The sequence below is a fragment of the Astatotilapia calliptera genome, chromosome 7 (genome assembly GCF_964374335.1).
Source record: "Astatotilapia calliptera chromosome 7, fAstCal68.1, whole genome shotgun sequence".
Taxonomy (NCBI): Eukaryota; Metazoa; Chordata; class Actinopteri; order Cichliformes; family Cichlidae; genus Astatotilapia; species Astatotilapia calliptera.
Window position 1 is genome coordinate 49244897 of NC_137428.1, and position 27048 is coordinate 49271944.

A 27048-nucleotide genomic window follows, 5' to 3' on the forward strand; every position below is an offset into this window, starting at 1 on the left:
ATTCCAAAGGTTTCTCCATGTAATGATCTGCTAGGGAGTGTGGGGGGGCCACAGCCCCGTCCTCCAGGGTGTGAAGTGGGTATGGAGGAGATCAAAACTCCAGACATCCAGAGGCCCCCAGAACACAAGAGACCATGGAAGACCAACAGAGGGGCAGCCGCGCCACTGTCCCAGTAAGAGCTGAGGAGAGTCCCAGATGAGGGCTCGCCCAGCAGCCGCGGAGCAGAAGTCAGGGGGAGTTGCAGTGACGCGCCCGTGAGCTCCGCCGGCCCCCAGCTGTGCCTGAGTGACCGAGCCCCAGGCCGAGAGGCCGGGGGCACCCCACCTCCAAAGGGGCCCGAGCGAGCCCCAGGCCCCAGGCCCCGACAAGCGGCCGCCAAGGAGTGAGCCGGTGTGTACCCGGACGCCCACCCCCAGATACAAAGAACCACCAACACACCGACACCTGAGGGAGTCCGCCACCGGCAGGGGAAGTGGTGGTGGGTGGAGATAGGCCTCCAAACCTTGGAGGGCCTGAGGTGTCCCCAGAGAGGTGGCGTCTGATACCCAACCTGACATATAGACACAGACATACAGGCACACACAGACACAAACATCCATTCCCACCCTCATGCTCTCATATGCACTCACTCCACACTCAACCAACGTGGAGACAGACATAAAGAGACGCTGTACACACAATCACACTCCCCAAGCGTACTCTACAAACCGGGTCTAGGTACCCTTGCCCCTGGAGGGGGGAATTGCACCCAGACCCAGGTGGTGTTACCCTTTTCCCTGCGGTGGGGAGAGGCAGACCACCCCGACTCCGCAGCAGCAGGGAGGCCCCACACCCCAGACCGCAGTCGGACGGCCAACTCCTCCTACTAGCCCTCCCGCTCCAGCAGGCCGCAGAGAATGGGGGTGGGAGAAGACTCCAAACCTCCCTCCACCCGCTCATTGTAGTGTTGATGCATATGTGTTCTAAGGTGCAATTAAAACCCAGGAGGGCATGGAGCTACCTGCCAAGGAGCAGCAGGTAAGCGCATAGTCCCTCCTGCTAGCCCTCAATGACTAAGTGTATTTAAAATTGAGAGGTGGGCAACGACGTCAGGGGTGAGGTGTACACCCTGATGGTAATTTGGACTCCGTGATTGTGCCCACCCCCAAGATCCTATATGTATGTGTAATGAGAGTGTGAATAATGTGAATGTCTAAGTTGTGGGATAAAATTGAGGCAGAGGCAGCCAGAAGGGGACGGGGGGGGGGGGGGGGGGGGTAGCCTCCTCTGCACCCTGGTGCCATACCCCCACTCCAAGGCCCTGCATGTGTGAGTGGTTGTGGAGGAGCGGGAAGAGGGAGGCAGCTGGAGATGGGGAGGGAAGGAAGGGAGGGGCAGGTAACCCCTCCCTGGGGCCAGCTCCCCCGCTGACCCCAGTAGGCACTCCCACCCTTCGCGACCCGCCAGGGAAGGGGGGCCCAGGCCCATCAGACCGGGGCCCAGTGCAGTAGCGCCCTCCGGCTCCACAGAGCCCTGGACAGTCCACCCAACCCCACCACAGAGAAAACTGCACCCACCCCACCATCCACACATCTTCCAGACAGGTGACCCTGTCCCCCCCCCCCCTTCTCACCGTCTCTTCTCCCCTTTGGTTTTCTTTCTTTCTCTCCCCCTCTTTCTCTCATTCATTCCCCCTGTCCTATTTATTAAAAAAAAAAAAAAAAATGACAAAGGATGAACTGAAGCTCTGCCATCACGTAATGTCGCATACTGCTGTTTCTGATGTCATTTAGAAAAAAAAATAAAATAAAAAATAATAATAATAATTGGAAAAAAAGCACTATGCTGCTAAAAGATGAAAAATAGATATTTGCAAAATTCTGCCTAAATATGTATTTTACCTGGTTAATGTCTGTGGCGGGGCGTGGTCTGCGGCGCCACTGCAGGGGACGTGGATGTACCTGAGCGTGACCCGCATTCACGCCTCGCTGCCTTTACGTCTGTGCCATCTATGCTGTTGTGTTGGTGTGTTTCAGGCTGTGAGCTGCAAAGCTACAGCCGGCTGTATGCGTACAGCAACCGTGTGTGAAAAGTGGTCAATAAAGAGATGCTGAAAAGCATGTTCATGGAAACATCGTCGGGTCTGCCGTGATATGTTTACAATGGGACTTCTGCTCCTGAACCTCTGCGCACAGCGTCTGCAGATCAGGGCTGTACGAAGTCACTTTCATCTTTACGCAGGACTGTAAGCTGTTGTCTGTGAGGCGTGAGCGGTGTTTGTTTTTAACATAGTTCACGGTGGAGAACAGCTGCTGACATAATGTGGATCCGAAGATCCATATTTGGCCTACCTGGGGTTGAAAGTCTCGATAAATGCACGGTGTTTCGGCGGGTATATCGGCTTCCGCGAGTGTGACGCTTATTTTGAGCGATGAAAAAATAATAGAATATAATTTTATATTTATATTTTAATTTCACAATAATCTTCCAATTTAGAACTACAAGTTAAAAAAGAACTAACATAAATAAAATACGCTTCAGCTAAATACTTCTAATTTATTTTCCCAAACCACGCTGAGCCGCACTATAAGGACTAAAGAGCCGCAGGTTGCCGACCCCTGCACTAACCTAATGGCTGAGTTTCCTTATTGGAAAATGTTCTGCTGGGCCTTTACTAGAGTCACCTTCAGTAGTTGCTTTACTACAAGAACTTTAGTTCTGTCTTTAATGATTGAAAGCATGCTCTGTGGTTGAGATCAGCTGACTGACTTGGCTAGGTGATAGATCAGGTGTTGTTCAACACTTGCAATCAGCTCTAGAACTTTAGTTTGTCATATCTGTGAACTCATCCAGGTCATCGCAGTCTAAGGAGCTTGGACAGAAAATACATAGAAGAGCCACCTCGACGGGACAAGACTCGGTTGTCCTGTCACAACCTGCGGGATCGGCAAGGCGCTGATCAGCATCTCTTCACTCCTAGCCCTCCTTCTCTTCTCTTTTTCCTCTCCCTCTCCCCTGTTTTGCCGGGGCGGAACTCATGGCGGGTTCACGCCCTCGGTCCACGCCTTCCTGGATCATGCACGCCTGGGCCTCATCAGACCAGCTGGTATATTAGAAGGAGGAGATCAGCTGTTCAACGCTGGATTGTTGTGAAGACTCTAGTCAGTACACGTCAAGCCCAAGTTTCGCATGCTTCCGTCTCAGAAAGTTAACGTGTGTCTCTGTGTTCTAGATTCCCCGGACCTGTCCCCATGTTTCCCCGTGTGGAGTGTGGAAGGAGTGACTGGTCACTAGCGGAGAGAGAGAGGTTGGAGTGAGCGCGTGTGTGATTCCCTTGTTTTCCCTGGAGCCCTGGAACCCTGCCTCTCACATCTTGTATATAGCACTATCCTCGCACTGTCTGTTAATACACTTGGTGAAGATCTTGTAAATAAACCATCTCTGTTAAAACTCAACTCCGGAGTCCTGCGAGTGGATCCTCAGAGCAACCCGTGACATGTCCATCTGTATCTAAAGGACAAATGCCACTCTTTCGAGGATGCCAATGTTCAAATTTTGGACAGACGGCTTGAAAGAGGAGAGAAGGATGTCCACTATGTCCACTGTGAATGACCATCTTTGAACAGAGGCGGTGGTTTACAACACCAACTGTCTGCCATCTATAATCCAGTTTTGAGATTTCTTCCCAGACGCCTTAACACCCACTCACATCCTGGGCCATCTGACCTCAGGAAATCACATGAAAGGGTGGGGCTAGGCTCACAAGGGGTTCACCCGAAACCTTGGTTGATTGTGACGTACACCCGTTTTCACACACGTGTGATTGGGTAGAGGATCATTAGAGGCCAATGACCCTCTTGGGGACACTCCCATAGGGCTTAAAATCTGGGACTCTCCACCAATTGCTCTTAGAACTGAAGAAGCTCCTCTGATGAGAGGTGAAACATCTTCAAGCAACTTAAAGAAGTCCAGACGTTTTTTTCCAAGCTCCTTAATTTGTCCAAGTCAAAGTAAACTTTATTGTAATCTCTGCTATATACAGTACAGTATATAGAGAGACGATACAATTTCATGTAACCACGAGGGAACAGACTTTGCTATGAAACAATGAAATGTCTAGTTACTTTTGAGCCTCTTAAAAAGAGGTAAAATAAAATAAAAATCTCAAAAGCTTATTCATTCACAGTTAATTCAATACTTTTGTTCAAAACCTTGAATAAAAGCTGAAGGTCTCTATTTCAGATCACATCTTGTGTGTTTTATTTAAGATTTACTGTATCTGTGCAAAATTACAAAAATGATGTCATTATCGAAAATATCCAACCTCTTATTAAAGATAAATTTTCTTTTTCCCAAAGTCCTGTCAGTCCTAAATTTAGTTGTTCTGAACTTGGATGGAGTTAGAGATAAAGTCATTCAATATTACTGTAGTTGTAAAAAAGGAGATTATTCAATATGAAAATTAACCTTTGCTAAATAGTTTCTACAATTTTCCATTCATACACCCATTCACACATCACTGGCATTCTGAACGTTGGTGGCCAAACCGTCAGGAAGGTTTGGAATTTAATTTCTTTCTTAGCAACATTTGGACATGTTGAATGGAAGACCTGTGGACCTTCAGGCCCACGATTAGTGTGAGATTCCACTCTATCGTTAACAGAACTGAGACCATTACACAAATCACAACTTCTATAAAAACTAGCAGAACTGGTTAAGATGATGTTATAGTGAGAGCTGCAGTCATCCAGGGATAAACATTAATGAACAAATGTAACTGTTGTGTTAAGCAAGAAGTACGTCCCAAAGTGTTAGATAGAATTCAACTTTTAAAGCACACAATAAACAAAGGAAGCAAAGTACAACAATAAAACAAAGACTACTGATTCAAATATAAACAATAAGAACACCAGGATACAACTGGGGAATGGCAATCTTTGATTTACAGCCAAACGTAAGAACAGGAGAAATCAATATCCAGCTAAAAGCAAATAAAACAAACATAAAAACGGCAGTTATTGAGCTGGAAAGCGAGCACAAGTATACAAAACGCTGTCTCAGAGTCCTTAAAGGATAGAAGACATGAAATTGCCCAGGTTTATAGCCAAGCTTCTCCTTTCTGTTTTGTGCCATCCCAACAAGCTACATTACTTTATCCCCTGTGCTCTTTCGACCAGATCATTTTAATATATTATGTTGCTTGTTTATGTTGAGTAATACAATATATGCAAGGTTTATTCTGTCACTCTTCAGTGCCACCTGTGATCCCTGTGATCCCCCAAGGTGTAAATGTCTGCCAAACACACTCGTTTGCTCTGCGCCTATTGGAAAACAGTCCTATGGCGGATAGTGCCAAAAATCTGCAATAATGGGCCCCAGGATAATGATTACTTTGAGTGATGGCATAATGAGGGCTTTATAAATATGCATAGGTCACAAGGGGTAGTAATATTGTGGATTATTAAAACTGTAGGGTAAGAGGTCAAGCTAATGAGAGGAAGCTGAGGGGAAGGCACAGCCACTGACACAGAAATTAGCAAGGCCAGGTGTCTGAAACATAGGTTGTTTTCACACAATGGAAGAGTAAACTAATGCTTGCCAGCACTGCGAGGATAATACAAAAAGCCAGTGTTTCCAGTATTTGTTAAATCTACTCAAAGAATAGTTTCTCTCAGGAGATCTCAGTTTAGGGGGTTGGAAAAATAGATGGGGATTCAATAGGAACATTAGGTAGCTGTCACAAAGTCTTGGGAATAGGAATGGGTCTATATTTATTTTTAGCCAGCCTTCTGTTTAAGATTGTATTCTTATGCACATCTGGGGATTTTCGGAACCAGTACGTATGTGATGTGGGCTAGATTTCCTTCAATGTGTCAGAATGTCACCCTTCAACTTGACTTTTTTTATTAGAAAGACAGGGAGCTACACTTTTACCAGTGGCTCAGGTGATGAGCAAAAAGTATGTTTGTTAGTTTATCCAGCTCCTGTGATTTATATACATTTTGTACCACAGTCCAGGCAGTTCCCTCTCAACAGGCTTAATTTACTTAATAGGTGCGTAGAAATGTTCTTACCCTACACAAATAAGAAGAGCATATGCAAAATAAAACCTGCACACCAGACACCTTTGTTCTGACTACCACGTGCATGTTAGTGAATGCCTTTCTAACTCAACAGGCACACTTACCTTCAGATGAAGTTGAGAAAGTGGGATGATGTAAGAAAGAAACATCCATGGGAAAAAGTCTCACTGAAGAAACCGAAACAATAGTGTTCAAGGAAAATGTGCACCTTTACAGAGTGTTTCCAAGACAGTAACAATTTTTTAAGAGTCATAAATTATAAGAGGCACAGCTCAGCGTGAAATAACAGATGTTTTAAATAGAGTTCCCCCCTGAGAAACTGAAAGCAGCTAAAGTTTAAAAAACTAAAAATAAATGAAGTTTGGACATCAAAGTTGATTTGAAACAAGGACTAACACACGATAAGAAAAAGAAGATAATAGGTAGAGAACAAGTGCTTTGCACAGAACAAAAGTTTAGTAATGTGATGATATTAATTATTATTATGATTATTATAATTTTAGTCACTAACATCATATTAGCCATAAACTTGTTCAATGCCATACAAATTATTATTTAAGCTTTGTAAAGAATATTCCTATATGTTGACTTTTTAATAAACTGATTTATAAGTAAGGGTGTATTTATTTATTTATTTAAAACTAACATCTATTGCTCTGTTTTTTCTTTTAGATCTTTGTGTATTTCTGGAGATAGTGGCCTATCTTTTCTTCCAAAATAAACAAACAAAGAAAAAACACCTGCACTTAAGATGCATTAGCATTACCATTAGGGTTGACTTAATATTCAGGTTTGAGGTTTTTTTTTTATTGCTTAAGAAAAGTGTTCACATTTGCTCATTGCACTATGTCAAGGTCTTCTTGTTTCTAGAAATTATAGGGTGCTGTGTGTCTGTGTGTGTGTGTGTGTGTGTGTGTGTGTTTTCCTGAGACTATTATTCTGAATTAAATAATTAATTGCTTGTGCAGGAGGTGAAATGGTATTGAATATGTATGATTCCTTGAAATATAGCTGGTGGCTTAGTGGATACATTTATAATAATTTGATAGCAGCATCTCAGTTTCTGTACATTCGAGATGTTGATGTTGACCCCACAGTCCAAAGGTGCAGGTCAATTAAGTTTCTTCATTAAATACATTTACCTGCTATTGAAAGTTTGTCTGTTTGGCCGACAGACTTTAGTGGTTGTGCTAAAGCCAAGAAAAAAATACATAAAGGAGCTTGAATACAGAAAAATGCAACAGAAACACATCCAGTTTGACTGTGCAGGAAACTGCACCAAGTGGTAACTTGGACATGTCTTTTTTTTTGCTTTTGGTTTGTTTACTGTACTAGACCCAATAAATGGAAGACAACATTCCCATTATCTGTGAATCTCAGTCACTGGATAGGAAAGACAGCGTCTATCCCGTATTCCAGTCTTGTTGTTTTATTTTCGATTTTATCAGTGAAGCAGTGATATTTCTCACAAGAGCAGAACAAGTAATAAGGCCAAATGGGTGTGCTGACTAATCGCTCCAGCACAAATTGCTGTGTGGGCAAAAATGATTATGACGCACTGTGCAACTGTATCAGGCGATTTCAAATAATCTACTTCTAATTTGTATTGCACATCATCATTGACAATGCATTTGCATTTTTATAAGGCAATCTGTATAAGACTTTTTTTTTTTACCTTGGTGTTTTGTCCTGTCAAAACTACAAACAAAGTAGCTCGTAGTTTATCTCTATTACCAAGTAGGCCTCAAAGATCAAAACCGCGTACTGTAGTAACACCTGGATGAAGAAGTAAAACAAAAACAAGTGGATTAAACAACATCAAATTTTACTATCCATTTTTTGAGTGCAGTTGTTACCACGAGCTAAGATCACATTAGTGCAATGCTTCAATCCCTCTGTTAACTTAGAGCCTCTCAGCACAAGCAGCAGATACACAGCAATTTGTGAAGCTACTGAACCAAATACCAACCACATACTTCAGATCCACAGATTTCCTGATGCACACACATTCAGACAACATAGGCCGTGTGATCTTTGTGGAAATTCAGGAGCTTAGTGCTTCTTGGGGTCACGGTGGTGTTGAGAGGGAAGAAATATGGTCATGTTCAGAACTACAATTTTGTATGTGCTTTACCCCGAGGACCACACAGCGCATGCTAAGGACACAAGGTAATGCCTGTACTACAGTACGTGGATGGAGAAAATGTCCCGGCTTTTCTTGAAGTGATATTTAATCATTTATGGTTGTGTATGGTTCACTACAAGCACCAACCGTTTTCCATATGCCTGCAGTAAAATCTATTTGCCTCCCAGAAATAAAGTACAAATCTTTTTTTTTTCTATTGGAGGTTCCCAGCTTATACTAACACAAAAGAGTGGAATGTACTGTGTGTGTAGGTCTCTGGGTGTTAGTATGCATTGCAGACACTGGCCTACAATAACAGCTAATAATCAAATCGATATCCAAGCTTAGCACAATCTGCAAAAATTGATTTTACAAACACATCGGCAATTTCTGTTTGTCCTGTTGTTTATTAGTCATTACTGGGATAATGCTGGGATAAGTAATGCCATTTTATGATCTGTCACACATTTATTTAATTTTGGGGGTTATTCTTTTTTGTCTAACATCAGAAAAATTTGTTGTCAATTACATCAATCCAAGAAAATCCTTTTTTTTGACCAGCACTCCAAAACCCAAGATATTCAGTTTACTCTCCCTTTTATTAACCATAAAAAGGCAAAATGGCTGCTAGTTTGTTGAACTATTGTTGAAAGCTTAAATTCAAAGTAAACTTGTAGGTTTGAACAATAATGTGTCCAAGAGAAAATAGCATGCAAATATTTAGAAATAAAATTAAACAAACAAACAAAGCAAAAAACAAACAAACAAGTGAAATGCAGACAATGTAGCAACTACAAAGAGGAAACCAGTGAAAACCAGTGACATCACGCCACCATAATATACGTACTATTCCTTAAATAATGAACACCCATTTGTACCAGGTGAATTTTATCCATTTAAAATTTAGACAATCCACAGCAGAAAAACAGCCAATAAATATCAAAATGAGGATTGATTTCAAACGCATAAATCAGAAGATGAGCGAGCACTTTGCCAGATGCTTACTTTTGATTTCCATGTACTGATAAAATCATCACTTCTACCAAAAGCTAAGCTGAGAGTCAGGGAAGTATCAGCCAAGCGTAGGCTTTACATGGTCACACAATCATGACAACAGGGCCATGTTCAGCCCTGACAAAATGTTATTTATATGGAAATTGTACTGTGTTGAACACACCCTTGTGTTACACAAGTGTCGCTTGCTGTGGCAGCTGAATCCCTTACGTGCTTTGCTGTTTTAAAACAGATGTTATATATTCATCACATATCAATCAATAAAAAGAAGGCATAAGAGAGATTAGAACCAAAACGTTGCTTTTTGATAAACCTTATAGTTAGGGCTGCAGGACTACACGTGCTGTACTGAGCACTTTTCCACTCACCTCTTTTCATTCCCCACATGTTTATATACCACTGAAGCATGTCATTACATTTTTGTCTTCTCTCGCCTTTAGTCTGTGCTTTGTCCTGTCTCCCTATGCCGTCTTTCTTCTTTTCTCTTTCTACTCACCCCCAACTGTTCGGTTCTGCCAGAGGTTTCTTCCTGTTAAAAGGTTTTTTTTTTCTTCCCACCTTTCCAAAGTGCTTGCTGATGGGTCGGGTCACTTATTGTTTTCTTCGGTCTTTACCTTAGACACAGTAAAGAAGAGGAGAATGCTATGCTGATTGCTGCACTGAAAGGGTAGCAGCTTTTGGTGGATGTAGTGTGATGGCGTGGGGCAGCATCTCGGTCACTAGCACAGCAAGGCTTGTCATCATTGGAGGCAATCTCAATGCGGTGAGACAACAAGATGAGATTCTGCAACCTGTGGCCATCCCATGTCTCCATAGCCTGGCACCAAGATGACAACACTCACCCCCACAGAGCAGGTTTTAAGAGAGACTACCTCCAGAATGTGGGAGTGGAGAGGATGGAATAGCATGCCCACAGTCCTGGTTGAAGATGAGGGTTGAAGAATGAGATGCCATCCCACGTTGTTAAATTAATAAATTTAACATTTTTTTTGTTTCATCAGACTCCAATCATCCAATCCAATAAAAGACACCGAGCAAGAGTTAATAGCAGAATAAGCTGTTTGACACCAGCGGAGAAGATTTGAGATGTTTTTCATGCGCAAAACCCACATACTCAACTCTGCTGCTCAACCTACAAATACCTCCTTACAAATGTGGCACCATTTAACTACAAACAAACAGTCTTTCCAACAGTACAAGATTTATTTCCAAGACGGATTGTTTCAACAAAGAAATCATCGACCAAACACAAATTTCCTTACTTTGTTTGCTAAGTTTATATTTTTTTCCTTGGGTGAGAACTTTAAGTCACAAGCAGTGTTCTGAGCTGCAGAAGGAAAATTAACTCCAGCGTATAACAAAGCAGTATAGAAGTCAGGGGTTGGTGGTGGGGTCTCTGCTGGTTATCATGACCTTTAAATGTAATCCTGACATTAATGTCTATTGGGCTTGTTCTCTACAGCTATTCTAGTGAGTAACACGGTGACACAACATTACCTACATTAAAGGCTCATTGCACTTTAGCTCCTTCAATAGAAGAGCCTTTTGTTAATAATACACATACATCCAGTCAAGTCTGCAACAATGTGTGCAGTTGTCTAGCAAAAGCCGTGGAGCCATGATGGCAGGCTCTGCGGCGGCAGGCGTGTGGTGATTTGTGTGCTAAATTAAATTTTATGTGTAATACAACCATGAATATCCAGAGCATTATTTAACATATTCAGTCTGTGCATCTGGATTACCTTCCCCTGTTCCTAAACAAACATTTTTTTTAAATACTGACTTTTTTTTATTGCAATACTTCCACAAATTAGCCTTAGCTGTGGTTTGTAATAACTAGCAACTGTTAACATGTTAAGATACTAAGTTTCGTAGTATCGTAACTGTACTTGTGAGCATGCTGGCAGCTATAAGCTAAAAGCACTACTGCCCCTAGTGGCTCACAGAGCTGTTTCTGTGGCTGTCTATAAGCTAGAAGAAGGATAACAGGCTTTACTGCTGCAAAAGTATGATTAAGTGTAACAGTTTAGTTAACAGGAAGAACTGAATCCTTTCAATTAAAATCTCCCATATGAAGAATAAATATGAAAAGTACACATATATTATATAAATATAAAAAGTAAATAGTTATAATATAGTCTAATCTTAAACATAGTAACTTCCACATTTTCTCATGCAACATAATTAGGCGAATTAATCTAGTAAACATTGTGTTATATGGGTAAAAACCTCAAAGTGTCCACTAAGATCAATAAATCTTAGTATGGAAGTTTGATAAGACAACAAAAACCATATTTTTATCTCCATATTTGTTTCTACCATGTATTTATCAGCTTCTTTCAGATCACACTGTAAAAATCAGTCATTTTCATTGCGCAAGGTCGACCAAAAATCCTCGACCGCTGAAATGCTTCAGTTGAAATCCATGGCTCCACTGAGGCGAGAGATATCTTGACAGCGCTCTACAACAAGCCCTCCATCCATCCACCACTACTTCTTAATCCTGTCTGTAAGCTCATCGCAGTGGGGTGTCCTGACCACTTATGCCACCCATACTCTTAACCCCTGCCTTGAAGCGTACGCCGATTTAGAGCATGAATCATCAGTGTAGGATTGTATAGAGTGAGTCATGTCAGTCGAGGGATGCCCGCTGCGTTTTTCAAAGAATGTGTTGGCGGAAATATTTCACAATCTACGTGGTGGTTTGGACAATACTGGAGGACACATTCCTGTGAGGGCGATGACCCAAAGATAAATTTATCATGCCCAATTTCACTTTCATCTCAAGATGGTAGCGGGAATACCACGTTGAAGAATACTGATGGTTGCTTTATTCAATATAACTCAATGCTTGAAATTTGATTATATCTGACATATTTTTGACCCAATTGTGCAGTCTCGGATCAAATCTCCTGCTCCTTTTTCTGTGATTGTTAAAGCTTTGTATGCTATGCACTGTATACACTGCATGAGCATAAATCAAACAGCATCTACTGTCATAAACGGCAAATCCTAGTGAGAGCTGGAAGATGCTGGGAGTTGAGCTGCTGTAATAATTGTTTGCAAAGTTAGTTGATATGGAGTTTGTTGATTCACTAGTCTACCCAGTCAGTTTTAGATATTGCCTATCTATTCATTGCATCAGCCTCCTCTCTTTCTCATCTTTCTCAGCCATCTTTCCAGCTTGTTTATCTGTCCGGCTCTGAGCAGGAGCAAAGGACATTACTCAGCCCTCAGATGCACAAACAGATCTGATTAAAACAGCTTCCATGCTTTTCACTTTCATCCCCATATTTAGTTGTTTAACATCACCCACAGTGTATTCAGATGGAGATATGGTGAAATAATTTCATTAGCTCCTGCTGTTACATTTGTGCAACTCACACTGCAATTCAGATTGAGGGCGAAATGAGGAGGAATGGAGAGACTCTTTGCTCCCCTCCCCTCTCTCAATCTCTCATCATGCTGCAGCTCCTCCCTCCACCTTGCCCCTCTCCAGATTCCCTGCTTTTCTCCGTCTCTCTCTTTCTCTGTCTCTATCCCTCCTTCGTTCTCCTCCAATCTTTCAGCCTAGCTGAGACTTACACAGGATACACCCTCCCTACGTGTTTGTATGTGTGCGATTCCCCATGTGAACTGCATGTGTCAGTGTGTGCAGACATGTGGCTTCGCAGCTGACGGCAAGGACTCGTGAAGTGCTCAAGACTTGGATATCAGATCCTTCTCCTTATGCATATTTACCACATTTTTAACATCTCTCCAGAATCTTTCCATTAAAGAATCTCATCTTTCCTCCTCTTGAGGCAGCATCTCGATGGAATCTTCAACCCTTTCCCCAGTATACTGGATTTAATGAGCAGCCACTGTGGAATGAAACAAGTAATTTTTGGATTTTCTTCATTAGAGCTCTGGTAAGGAGATCTGTCTCCCTCTCTCCCACTTACTCTCTTTCCACATATTTGTCTCCTTTCCTTGCACTTCATACCTTATTTACTTTTCACAACATATTGACAGGTGCAGGCAGCAGAGATTATGGAATGGGGTGCAGTTAAATGATGCAGAGAAAGCTATTGAGGGCATGGAGAGGAGGTGAAATGTAAATAGGCTAGCTGGGTAGTATGAGCAGGCGTAGAAAAAGAAGCAGGGAACAAAAATGTGTGCCGACACCAGCAGTGTTGTTCGTGCTGTTAGAGGCTTGGGGGGGGAAAATGCTCCACTTGATACTTACTATTGATCTGCTGTTATTTTCAGAACCAGACAAGTTCGTATGGTCTAAACTGTGAGTGATAGCATTAGTTTTAGCCGTTCAGAAATGCTGACAGGACAATACTTTGTAATAAGAAGAAGACAGTTTGTGATTCTAAGTGTAAAAAATTCATCACATTCAGTGCACTCAAATATATTCTCACGTATGCGGCCCCTTTTTTTCTGTTTATGCAACATGTATGTCTGTTTGCTAATGAACGTGTGATACAACAAGACAGGACTTGGATTCGATTCTTTGGACGTTTGCCTTCATACCTATATTCTAGTCAAGATATTCTTGGCGTGAACAATGTGTGTGTGTCCGTGTGTGCGTGTGTGTGTGCATGCATGGTGGATTGGGGGGGGTTGTGGCATGTTGATTTACCTGATTACCTTTATCCAATATCGAAGACTTAAAAAGTGATCAAGCATTCATTTAAATGATTCACTTGCAGATGTCCATGTATGACTTTTGTCTGTGTTGGTTGTAAATTATCTTTAGCATTACATTAAGCTAATCACAACTGGAAACCCTGTATAAGCATCAGCAAAGCTGAGGCAGCTGTTTTGGACCCTTCTATAGGCTGGATGAGGCTCTTCTTTTTTAATCTTTTCACTGTTCCACTTTTACTCTTGTGTCTATAAACTCTGAACGGAGAGGAGCTATTGTTAGAAGGGAGAGGTGAGAGTAACCAAGAGAAAGCGTGTGCAGGGGAAGCTTACGTATATTGGTAGAGAAGACTGCTTGTGGAAGGTTGAAAAAGGGAGAGAACAAATGAGAGAGAATATAGTGGTGAAAGACTGACAGGAAGCCTGAGACAATAGATGACTGAGAAGGTGTGCGGATGAGCTAATAAGCCTCAGAAAGAGCTTTTAAAGCATGGAAACCTCTTTTGAGGCTCTTTTGGCAGAGGGTCAGTTTACAGAAATATCCACACTCTCCATAGGAAAACATGTGATAGATAGGCCAAGACCTGCATCTCGCATATGCCTGCCTACATTTCCTGTAAAGGACATCAATATTTATCACATTTCCCATTTCAGAGAAGAAACCACGATAACGCCAGAGGATGGAAAAATAATAAAAGATAAATCAAATTACCCCACCTTGGGTAGACCTTCTGCTTCTGTTTCATTTATAATTCCTTTGCAGCACTTAGGCAAGGCAGGCTGTTACCGCTGCTTATTGAAAAACAGGTGCAGAACTGTGGCTCACATTTATTTGATTCTTCTGCACATCTTCTGTCATGCTGACAATGATAATCAAAAATCATTTTTTTAAAATATATATTCAACCAGATTATTGGTGAGTATTGAAGCTGAGAAGTCTTCATGCATTACGAGTATGGATTTATGAGTTTTCAGATTGACAACAGGGATATGAATTTACTCAGTGAAGCTTTTAGGAGCGTTTTAGGGCTCATGAAAGACTGCATCCGGAACATATTCCAGGATGCATTACTGTTAAATGCTAAGCTGAAAAGTTAAAGGTTCAAAACTCTATATTTTCAAATAACATATTGATTGGTTTGTTTGGTAATTTTTAAATAGCCTCTCCCCATTTCTCTCATCCACACATACACACAAGCAGGGGATAGACTTAAATGTGGCTAGCAGGAGTCATTTTTACCTTACTTGCCTGCAGTATAAGCTTGTCATGCAGTGGATGACTTGCATCCAAGAGTGACTCATGCTGCCCAAGAAAGCTTCTCCACCCACAGCAAAGAAGTCCTGATACTGCCCATCACCAAATGAGAAATTAACAACTCATTTTTCCTCAAATTTCACGGCAGTTATTCTCAAGTCCATTATAGCAAATACCAGTTATTACTGATGTGGTTTCATGATTTACCATGATCCATGAAATGAAGTTGGCAAATTAGTTGCAGCAATTGACAGCTAATTGTGTCCGTAGTGGTGGACTAGCATCGAAAAGTTGGGGGAATTGGAGCTTCTCATCCAAGTGTACTCTCTAGCTAGACCCAATTTAGCACTTCTGCTACATGAAAAGGTGGTTAGAGCTGTTTTGAACGCTAAATACTAACTGCATTTTGTGTGTAAATATAAAACTCTCAAAATAATAATCAAAACTAAATGCAGTCAGTCATATTTTCAGTCAGACACTTTTACTCATGACCTAAAGCCATACAATATCCAGGCCTGTTAGATAAACATTAGTAACCAATAATCACACATTTTTACAACAAAGAAATGAGTGGTAGCTTAATAAGACTTTTGCACACTGCTGTAAATCATTATCTTTAATAACCATCCAGTAAAAAACAACCTTTACAGTTTGTTTGTACCAGTGAATGACCAGCAAACAAACCCAATGAACTCCTAACAGACTAAAACAGATTTTAGGTGTATATTCCAAGTCTTGCCTGTTTGATTGTGACTAATCAAAACACCAGTTTTTCTATAAAAAAAGAAAAATGTATTTAACTTGTCTAACATAATAATCTTATCTACTCTTAATTTTATCAGTGCAGGCATATTTCAGTGTATTCATAGTGGTATACATCTGATATGAGTTAGACATTAAAATGTAAAGCTACCAGCCATAGATACCTGATTTTGGGAATAATAACACAGGTACAGTAATCATAAAAGCTGCTATTATTTTTGAAAAATGAGACTAACTGTGTTTTCTCTGCTGAGCTCGTAGAGAAAACACAACACTGAAATCTGCAGGGTTTCTTACTGCTGTTATTTGATGTTAAAGTCATTTATCTATTATAATGAGTTTTGATGAGTTGTAATGAGTCCTACCCTCAACACTACCTTCCACCATGACAGTCTTTTTTGCACTGTAGTTGACATAGATACGGAAATATGATATCAGCCTTCATTTCGTAAATAAATCTTTAATCTTTACTTTCGTTTTACTATTGTTTTGTCGATAGTATTTGTCTCCACTCTTCTTGATGTGCTCACATGAGTCTATAAATGTAGTTCACAGCAGCTTGATGTTAAGGATATTACTCAGCAATTGTCCAGGAAGGATGAATGCACACTAACCCTTCTCTTCCCCTTCTAAGTTTTCTTTGGCTTGCTGAGTGAATATAAATCTTTTAAACTGGAAATCGTATAAATATTTCAGAAACTCCTTTCTATTTTCTATATTTTGTTCCATCACTAAGCCAACATTTGATCCTTGTTTGTTACAGTTTTGGCACATGATTCACCAATCCCTGACCTCACTTCCTTCTCCGTTGACCCCCTTTAAAAAAAGAAAGAAAGAGAAATAATACTTGAGATATACTGCACATATGGAAAAGTAACTCAGTTGTAAATCACTTGTAAGGTTTGGCATTTTTGTTTTTGTTGATGATGACTTAAGATATTGATTATGACTCTGCATTAATAGCCCTGTCCCTTCATTCATCCAACTGATATAGAGCAATGCCTAGACCATTACATCACTACAGATTGGTTTTTTTTCCCCCCATCCCTGTCACATGCTGAACATTTTGGAATTTACAACCATGAATGCATTGAAACAATATTGCATTAGAGTCATCTGAAATTTAATTTGCCTCAATATAGCTTCATGTCAGCATTGCCACATTTAACTGGCCTTTACGACTCAGACATGTGGGCTACATAAGCACACAAACACAAGGTCAGGCTTGCAACGATGTATGTGTGGGGGGCTACATAGATACATCATTAATTTAAATTGCGAGAAAACAGTTCGAGAGTATTTCTAACAGTTGTTTTTATTTTAATTTGGAGGTAACAGAAATATATATTTGCATAGACTTCATCAGCCAGTGTTTGTCAGGGGAAGATATAGATAAGCTTTTTTTCTTCATACTTGTAGGTGGGAATGATATAGATGATGTGTCTCTCTGTCTTATCAGTATTAGTATTTTGTGGCTGTGTCATTTTGGCGGGGTTTTTTTGCATTATGTGGGGCGGATTATGTTACATTAATAAGTGTGTCCCTCTCCTGATATTGCAACTCACCAAGTGCACTGTATATTAGGGCTGGGCCATATCATAGCGTTCACGGTAATACCGGTATAATGTTGGGCAACGATAAGAAAATGAAATATCGTGATTGAATATGGGTAAAATGCGCATGCGCAGTGCCTTTGTTTTCATATGCACATGGCAGAAAAAGCATGACGGCAACGCAGAATGAGAAGGGCGAAAGCGGATCGTTGAATGAAACAGATGAACCAGAATTGGTTTGTAAAAATGCTGCAACTTCAGTGGTGTGGAACTGGTTTAGCTTTCGTCCGTCAGATACACAACAAAGCACTATTTTTGGTAGAGCATGCTAGTGGGCCGTCGTTATTACCGTGTTTTTTGGAAAATACGGCACATTTAAAATCAAGCCTTTGATTTTTCTGAAAATCGACAGAATCCCGTGTACCTTATGTATGAATTCTGGTTGTGTTCACTGACCTCAAAACAATTTTATGTCGTACACGGCGCTCGAAAATCTGTCAAATGTTTCAGTACGACTTTGCTAAGCTACGAAGCCGCACCGCTTGATGGATTGTCGGAGCATTACGGCTATCGTAGGCAGGAGCCTCGCGGAGTGATACGTACGGTGCTTCAACATAATATTACCGTATTGTGTGTGTATAACCTCTTTTTAAGTTTTGTGGATATTATACATGGTTACGCTGAGGATATGTCGGACAATTTCCACTGAAATGCCTTTTGGTTAAACTGTCAGCAAGGAATTTGCATTTGCACTGTTACATTTTTATATAACTTTTATGCACATAAAAACCAGAACCAGAACCAGAACCAGAATACTTTATTGATCCCTGGGGGAAAACAGCTCCTTGTTTAAGTGAAAATACATTGATGTTTTTTTTTGTTGCTGTTTTTGCACTAATAAAGTTGTGGAGTTGTAAAGTATTTTGTCTAGTGTCAATTATATCGTCAGTTATATCGTTATCGCAAATTTTCAAATGTATATTGTGATAAATATTTCTGGTCGTATTGCCCTGCTCTACTGTATATTATCAGTTTAATTAAAGTTTGGCTAAAGAAATCATTACATCTTAGACTGAATTTTCATTTGGTATGATTTAGGAACTGCATGACATGATCATCAAATTTAATCTACTTCTGAAGAATCTAATTTCACCTCTTGAAAGAAGCCTGGCCTCCATTAAAACAAGAAAAAAAGCCATGTACAATGTAATTACTGTGACACAACACATTGCTGAATTTGCTGGTAATAATATATTTTCTCCTGTACTGTATATATACCCAGAAAATGGAAGCGGATGAGTCAACACTGCCTGTGTTCACGATGGAAAACGGAAGCATTAGCTTTCTTCTTTCTATGTCACATATTCGAATGAAACTGCTTCCAGGAGAAAGTGTTACTCAAAGCGGAGATATGAATGCATTTGGGGAGATATACCTATGGAAAAATACAGATTTTTGTACATGAATGCTTTGACTGATATATTTTCAGAGGTATAGCTTTAAATCACCTTTGATTTTTAGCTAAATATTAAGCATTTACTTTCATCATTTAGGGCAAACAACACTTGTTTAACTTCAGTAGAGTGTCTCTGATTCCTGGACCACATAGCAAAACACCTACAAAATTTGGGAGGAGGTTAGGTTTGACAAATACTACATGTCCATCTACTGTAGATGCTCCCGGCATTTTGCAAAGGATGTAACTGCAGGGATTGTGTAGGATTGAAATGTTCACTGAATGCTCAAATTAAGTAGAAAGGCACCATATGAGTATTTAAAATTTACACTGTTATGTTGTATCATTGAAAAGGCCATTATATTCATTGTCTTTTCCTCTAGGAACACAAATAACTGCGAAAAACAAGCAATTTTACCAGTGTGGGGATAAACAAAAAGTATTTTACCAGCATAATATAATCTGCAGTATGAGCATTGCTTTAACAATATAACAGATAGCTTTAAGATGGCCTTAAGATGTTTATGATGATGTTAACTTTGTATTTCAGGGGCAGTTATAATTATTTTATACATATTGCATATCTGTGCTTATTTGAGTTGATGTTCAGGTTCTTTAAAGGTCGTAAGCTTCACTGACGTGACTGTTCAGGTGATACATGCTGAGGGAAAACTAGAACATAGAAGGAATTGCAATACATGCTTACAAAACACTTATATCAGTTTATTTTATTATCTTTTATATGTTCATATTCTTGTATTAAGGTTTTAGTAGAGGTTCTTGGTTAAAACATTTATTTAGTAGAAGACATACACATAGTCTTAGTGAGCTTCTGGTCTGGTAAAAGGTCAGAAGTGCAACAGGTGAATTGAGAAAGAGCATTTGAGGACGAGACACAGACAGTAGGTGAAGAGGTGACACAAAGAGCATGTGAGGTCAACACACACACACACACACACACACTTTAAATTAGATTTATTTAGAGGAAGAGGTTAGATATGTTTGGCTGTAACTGCAAAATTGTCTTGGTAAAAGAGGAACCGTTTCTTGGTGTCTCGGCAAGAAAGAGGAACAAGACAAGAACTGAAAGGTAGACAGGAAGGGCTAGCCATGAAAATAGAAGATGATTTTCTAGGTAAAAAGTCATGATGATGTTGATCTGATCTATGTATAAAATGTATCTGTGACGCATGAAGGGGCGTCAGTAAACAAACCCTGATGTTATAAAATAATTGTTTGTGCTTTAGTAAGTCGAAGATCAATTGCTGTGTTCAGTGATCTTCCCACATGTGAATTAAAATCTTCGTTTGACTTCACCCGGCCGGACCAGTGTGGTTATTTTTCGATCACCTCTTGTACCCTTTCTCAATTCTTGAATCTTAACATCTGGGGGCTTCGTCCGGTGGTTGAGTAAGGGAAAAAAGTGGAGGTGTGAGCGGTGGTCCGAGGTGGTCAGACGGGCAGACATGAATTCCAGTGGCCGAAGTGAGTGGGCATAAGCCGGCTTATCCAAAAGGTAAGGCACTACCTGTTGAATTATTTCCAAAGTGTGCCAAATTGGACATGATAAAATTTAAGTCTACTCACTGAAATTACTGGTGGATGTCTGTTTTGATTTTGATGAAAATTTCATGAGTTGAAGCAGTTAGAGTTCTGCTAAGAAGAAATGAAAGCAGTAAAGTCTGCTAAAGCAGTTTGAGTCTGCCAGGAAAAAGTTTAAATATTGGGTTGAAGTCCCAAAGAAATTGAGTTAGAGTCTCAAGTAGTTTGGTAGGGAATTGGTTATTGTGTTGGTTAGAGTCCAAATTTGGTCATAAGAGTGGACCTGAGCGGTCATTTTGTGAGTTGGAGTCTCCATTTGACCACTAGGTTGCACCTACTTCAGTTATACACTTGTTTCGGGTGTTGATTGTTGTTTCAAAATATTATAAATTATTCTAGAACGGCAGTTCGAGTCTGCTAGGAAGCGCAGAGCCCGGAGGTTACGCTCCCTCCTTGTCGTGGACGCGCGACATTGACCTCTCGGCGAAGAGGGTTAGTTCAGTGTGGTTTAGCTGTGGGGTACAGGGCATCCCGGAATTAAGCTAGGAGTTAGAGTCTCCTTACCGTTTGCAACGGTATCTGCGCTTTTTTGGCCAGCAGAAGTGGTCTTCGGGCGTGTAACTTTAACTTAACACTTTGGGGTAAGCCTTGGCTGTGAAATGCCAAAAATAGAGCTTGAGGCAAAGTTTGGGTTGGTTGACGCTTTTAAATTGAGTTAGGGATTTTAGAAATGAGGCCAGAAACAGTTAAAGTCTTGATACTGGTTAATTGATCGCAAAAAACGGTTATGTTAAATTTGTCGAAATTCGATAGGTGTTAAAAGGTTTAAAATCTGTGCAGTTGTAAATATAAGACGTCTCTGTATTAAAAAAGATCTCTGTGGGTCGAGTCAGCAATGCACTGACTGCCTGCTGCTATTCTTAGATGAAGAGTGTGTGTGCATGCAAATGAGGCAGCTGATGCAGAGCGCATGAGAGGACTATGCTTTCGGTTTTGTGTGTTATTCAGCTCTATAACTATTGTTTGCAAATGTGGATAAATGTCTGCAATTAAAATGCTGGCTTAGTAAATAACAACATTGTAAATATATGAATGGTGACAGCGTTTCAAAATAGAATATAAGAATTGTTTGTGTTTAAAACCAACGTTTAGGTAAAGAAGATTTAAGGTGGATTTGAAGGCATAAACAAAAAATAAAAGGGGTTACAGTCTGCAAGGGTTGTTAATTCATGAGCTGACTGGATGCAGAGTAAGTGGAGTGGTCATCCTGAGAGGATTGAATGATGCTCTAACTCTGTGGTCAAGTCAGACATAGGCTTTAAGCAACCATGAGCCACTAATAAGCGTGACAAATTAATGAGTATGTGTAAATTGAACTTGTTAAATAGTTTTGATAGGAGTAACTCAATGAGCACGCAATAAAGTGGACTTTTTAGGGGCAGTTTATCATTGACACCATAAAAAGCAACTTAATTAGTAGTTCAATAACAAATTGTAAAGATAACCTTTGTTATTTGAAGAGAGAGAGAAAATTCAGGTTACATATAGTGAATAAATAAGGAAATGTTAATCTCTGCGTCATTCCACACTGAAATTTCAATTGTAGGGGATCATTTGGAGGTGATTTCTTGGTTTTAGACTTATTAGTACGGGACAAGTTGAGGGACCCTTGAGGGTGTGTTGCTGTAAAGTATATAAGGGACGCGCAGCGCCGTTAATGGGTTTAAAATAAATGAAAAAACACTAATCCGAGGAACTATTGGAGAGGTAAGTATACGGAGGTGAGCGCGTTGCGCATAAGGGTTGCTGGTGTCATATATTAACACTTTGAGGGCGAATAATTTTGATTGAGTGTCAACGCTTGAGAACGCGAGGACAGCGTCTAAAGTGCTGGGTTAAACTTTGTGTATCACCGAGCAGGGGAAGAGGAGCCAGTGGTTGCGAGAACAGCGAGACGAAGACTGAAACCGAAAGTTAAGCGTGTCTGGGTGACCTAGACCAAGAAGGTGGAGTCGACCAACGCCATTGGAAGAGGTAAGTCTGTGTTTCAGAGAATGGCTGACAGCTCGGGTGCGACACCTAGTGGGAAAAGGGGATGCAAACCTCTGAAGGATCAGCTTGAACAGCTTAAGAAAGCTATTCGTTTGGCTTCACCTGGAGCATTAAAAGCAGCAGAGAAAGAGTGCCAAGCGATGGAGGTCGAGGTAAGCAAACTTATTACATCTCAACAGAAAGGGCTGGGTGATAAAATAGCTCTGAGCCTGGTGTTAAAAACTGAGGGAGAGAGATGTGAACAGAAATTGAAACAATTTGAAGAGGAGTCCAAGGGACATTCAGTGAACAGGAAAGCCAGAGGAGAAATTAAGGATCTAAAAGAAACTCATGCCAGGTGCTGTAAGTGGCTGCTCCTGTGGAGGGCAGCCTCTTCCTGGATGACTGAGGAGGAGGATGACACAGGAAAATCAGGAGACATGGTGAGTATAATGGAGTCTTTGAAACATCTGAAGGAGGAAAATAAAAAGCTAGAGGACCAAGTGAAGGACTTGACTCCGAAGGTAGAAGAGGCTAACAGGTATTACACACCGAAATTATATCCTTGGGCTGAATTGGCACGTTGTGCACCACCACCACCATATGTCATGCCTGTAATGACCCTTGGAGGGGGACAAGTTCGTGGTCCTGATGGACAGACTGGAGTTGTCCTTGGCGGAATAGCAGATGTTGAATATACTACTACTCCCCTGAATATCCCCGAAGAAGGGATAAGGGCAGTGGAATGTCAGTCCCAAGATATGGGAGGGAGAATGATAGCCTCAGCTGCAGATGAAGGCTCGACCTCGCCTCCCAGTTCGGTGGATAGTGGAAACATCATACGGGCCGAAGTGTCTACAGTGGAACAGCCAAAGCAGGACGGGGAGGCCAAAAGGACCCCTAGAATGAAGGACAAAATACCACAAGGAGTGATAACCAAGGGAGAACATTGGGAAGGAGAAGTGTATGGACAAATGCATGAGCCCCCACGTGCGTTAATAGAGGCATTAACAGCATTGGAGGTTATAAAGCAGAGAGTAATGCAGGGAGGGCCAGAAGAGGAGAATGAAGACCGTGCGACGTCATCAGAAGAAGAGGACGATAAGGAGGACGAAGATGGAGGACCTGAGCCCCAACCAAGTACAAGCCTAATTTTGAGGAAAAGAAGTGTGAAGAGAGACCAAGCACAGAGACAGCGTTCATTTCACTAAAACAGGATTTGTCAAGAGCCACAGATCTGGCCACACCTAACTATGATGAGGCATTTTACCTTGATGTTTCAGAAACAAAGGGAGTTGTGAATGGTGTGTTGTTTCAGAAAAAAGGGGGAGGTAGGGATGTACTTATGTATGTCAGCATAAGATTAAATTCAACAGAAGCAAGGCATCCCACATGCACACAACACGCAGCAGGAGTAGCAAAGATAATTCAGAAAACAGCACATATAGTGAGGGAACACCCACTGAAAGTGCTTACTACACACAGTGTAGTGGCCTATGTGAACTCACAGGCATTCACAATGACTCCACTGACGCAACAAAGGTTGAGCAAAATTTTAGAGGCGCCAAATTTGATATTCACACATGAAGGAATAAATATGGCAGACCTAATGGGGTCAGGAGAACCACATGACTGTATTAAGAAAGCCCAGGTTGAAGGAAAAATCAGGGAAGACCTGAAGGCAGAGCCCATATACGGAGCTGAGGATTGGTTCACAGATGGATGCTGCCACAGAGATGAAGAAGGATTGAAAGCGGGCTATGCAGTAGTCTGTAGAGTAGGAACTGAGTTTCAGGTGAAAGAAGCAGGAAAAATTGAGGGACAACAGTCGGCCCAGAGAGCTGAAGTGATAGCCCTAATTCGAGCCCTGAGGTTGGCTAAAAACATGAGAGTGAACATCTACACTGACTCAGCATATGCGTTTGGAGCAGCTCATGTGGAACTGGCTCAGTGGAAGAGAGCCGGGTTCAGGACGGCCACTAATGCACCCATCTGTCACAAAAAGGAAATGGAGGAACTGGAAAAGGCCCTGGAGGACCCAGACGAGGTAAGTATTATAAAATGCAAAGGCCACTCACAAGCAGACAGTATGGTGGCAAGAGGAAATCAGAAAGCTGACGAAGCCGCAAAGGAAGCAGCGGGCTACAAAGGACAGAGACAACTGGTGCAGGTAACCCCAGAAGAGGAGGTTAGCACTAACAGCATGGAAGAAGTTAGAAAGGCTCAGGAGGAGACATCCCCAGAGGAAAAGGGGGTGTGGGAAAACAAAGGAGCCTGGCAAGATGGCGGTTTGTGGAGGGGGCCAGATGGGCGTCCCGCTTTAAACGGCCAAAATGGCGGAACAAAAGGTGAATGAGGCTCACGGGCTTGGTCACGTGGGAGTGAAACAGATGGAGAGAAATTTGTGCCGATGGTGGCATCCTGATTTGAGAAGGATGATACTGGAAAAGGCCAGAACGTGCCTAATTTGTGGGGCACACAACCCAAAGCCAGCAGTAAAACCTGAAGCTGGTAAGTTTCTCATGCCAGAAAGGCCAGGAGAAGAGGTCGTGATTGATTATACCGACATGATTGATACAGGCCCAGGTGGGGTGAGGTATTTGTTGGTGTGTGTGGATGTTCTGACTGGATGGCCCGAAGCATGGGCGACCAAATATGAAGATGCGAAAAGTGTGATTAAGTGCTTAATCAATCATTACATTCCAAGGCATGGGTTTCCCAAGAGAATTAGATCAGACAATGGTACTCACTTCAAGAATAAAGATTTGCAAGAGGTAGAGAGGATGTTGGGAGTGCAACATAAGGTCGGGACGGTCTATCATCCTCAATCTCAAGGAAAGGTAGAGAGGATGAACCTAAATTTGAAAAACAAGTTGGCTAAAATTGTTGAAAGCTCTTGTGTCCAGCTTTACAAAACAGGTCACTTGTGAGAGACCCACGGGGAACGGAGAGGTCCCGGACGCAAAGGCAGTGTGGCTGAAGGTCATTAAGCGAAAGTGGAAGGAGCCCCGCTGGACTGGTCCGTATGAGGTGACCGCCCGGACGGCTACAGCAGTCCAGCTGAAAGGGAAAGGCGACACCTGGTACCATTGGTCGCAGTGTGCACCCGCACACGAGAGCTTGGTGGAGGAAAATTCGTCTTCAAAGAACGCAGGTGTCAAGAAACAGAGGCAGAATAAACCTCTTCACCTGTGCAACGGGCCGACCAGTAGTCTACCTGGAAGGCCGAAGAAAGAAGAGCAGCCTAGGAGGAGATCGCCGCGCCTACAAAAAGGAGTGGTAACAAATTGAGAGTTTGAAAAGGGGTGGTTTAAATAAAAAGAGTAGAAAAAAAAGGGAAAGTGGAAGGGGCTTGCTCTGTCAGTTATGTCGTCTCTATCTGTATTGGTGGGTATTTTGGTGACCTGTGGTTGTTGTCTCATTCCTTGTGCACGAAGGTTGGTAGAGAAAGTGATTGTAAAGGCAGTGGACCCTGGGGCGGTGGCCCCTATGTCCATGATGCCGATGATGGATCTGGAGGTAGCCGAGTGGACTGAGGAGTGAACAACAACCTATGTATCGACCTCTGGGGTGTCAGAGGTCGAAAGGGGGATTGTGGGGATAAACAAAAAGTATTTTACCAGCATAATATAATCTGCAGTATGAGCATTGCTTTAACAATATAACAGATAGCTTTAAGATGGCCTTAAGATGTTTATGATGATGTTAACTTTGTATTTCAGGGGCAGTTATAATTATTTTATACATATTGCATATCTGTGCTTATTTGAGTTGATGTTCAGGTTCTTTAAAGGTCGTAAGCTTCACTGACGTGACTGTTCAGGTGATACATGCTGAGGGAAAACTAGAACATAGAAGGAATTGCAATACATGCTTACAAAACACTTATATCAGTTTATTTTATTATCTTTTATATGTTCATATTCTTGTATTAAGGTTTTAGTAGAGGTTCTTGGTTAAAACATTTATTTAGTAGAAGACATACACATAGTCTTAGTGAGCTTCTGGTCTGGTAAAAGGTCAGAAGTGCAACAGGTGAATTGAGAAAGAGCATTTGAGGACGAGACACAGACAGTAGGTGAAGAGGTGACACAAAGAGCATGTGAGGTCAACACACACACACACACACACACACTTTAAATTAGATTTATTTAGAGGAAGAGGTTAGATATGTTTGGCTGTAACTGCAAAATTGTCTTGGTAAAAGAGGAACCGTTTCTTGGTGTCTCGGCAAGAAAGAGGAACAAGACAAGAACTGAAAGGTAGACAGGAAGGGCTAGCCATGAAAATAGAAGATGATTTTCTAGGTAAAAAGTCATGATGATGTTGATCTGATCTATGTATAAAATGTATCTGTGACGCATGAAGGGGCGTCAGTAAACAAACCCTGATGTTATAAAATAATTGTTTGTGCTTTAGTAAGTCGAAGATCAATTGCTGTGTTCAGTGATCTTCCCACATGTGAATTAAAATCTTCGTTTGACTTCACCCGGCCGGACCAGTGTGGTTATTTTTCGATCACCTCTTGTACCCTTTCTCAATTCTTGAATCTTAACACCAGACTGGAGTTAACTTGTTGCTCAGCTGAAACTGTATACTGAAAGAGTGGCAT

General features: G+C 41.4%; 1 protein-coding gene and 1 long non-coding RNA gene across 2 annotated transcripts in view; both read left to right on the forward strand.

Annotated features, from left to right (window-relative positions):
* The first annotated feature begins 12737 nt into the window (after nt 1–12737).
* Nucleotides 12738–27048, forward strand: part of lingo1a (leucine rich repeat and Ig domain containing 1a) — a 129878-nt gene continuing 115567 nt past the window's right edge. The window contains exon 1 of the mRNA XM_026175231.2: nt 12738–13113. The gene's annotated coding sequence lies outside the window, so the exon portion shown is untranslated. The remainder of the gene's footprint in view (nt 13114–27048) is intronic.
* Nucleotides 19280–25757, forward strand: LOC145430144 (uncharacterized). Its single transcript, XR_013910565.1, has 2 exons — nt 19280–22439; nt 25343–25757. It is a non-coding gene; the product is annotated as an uncharacterized LOC145430144 (long non-coding RNA).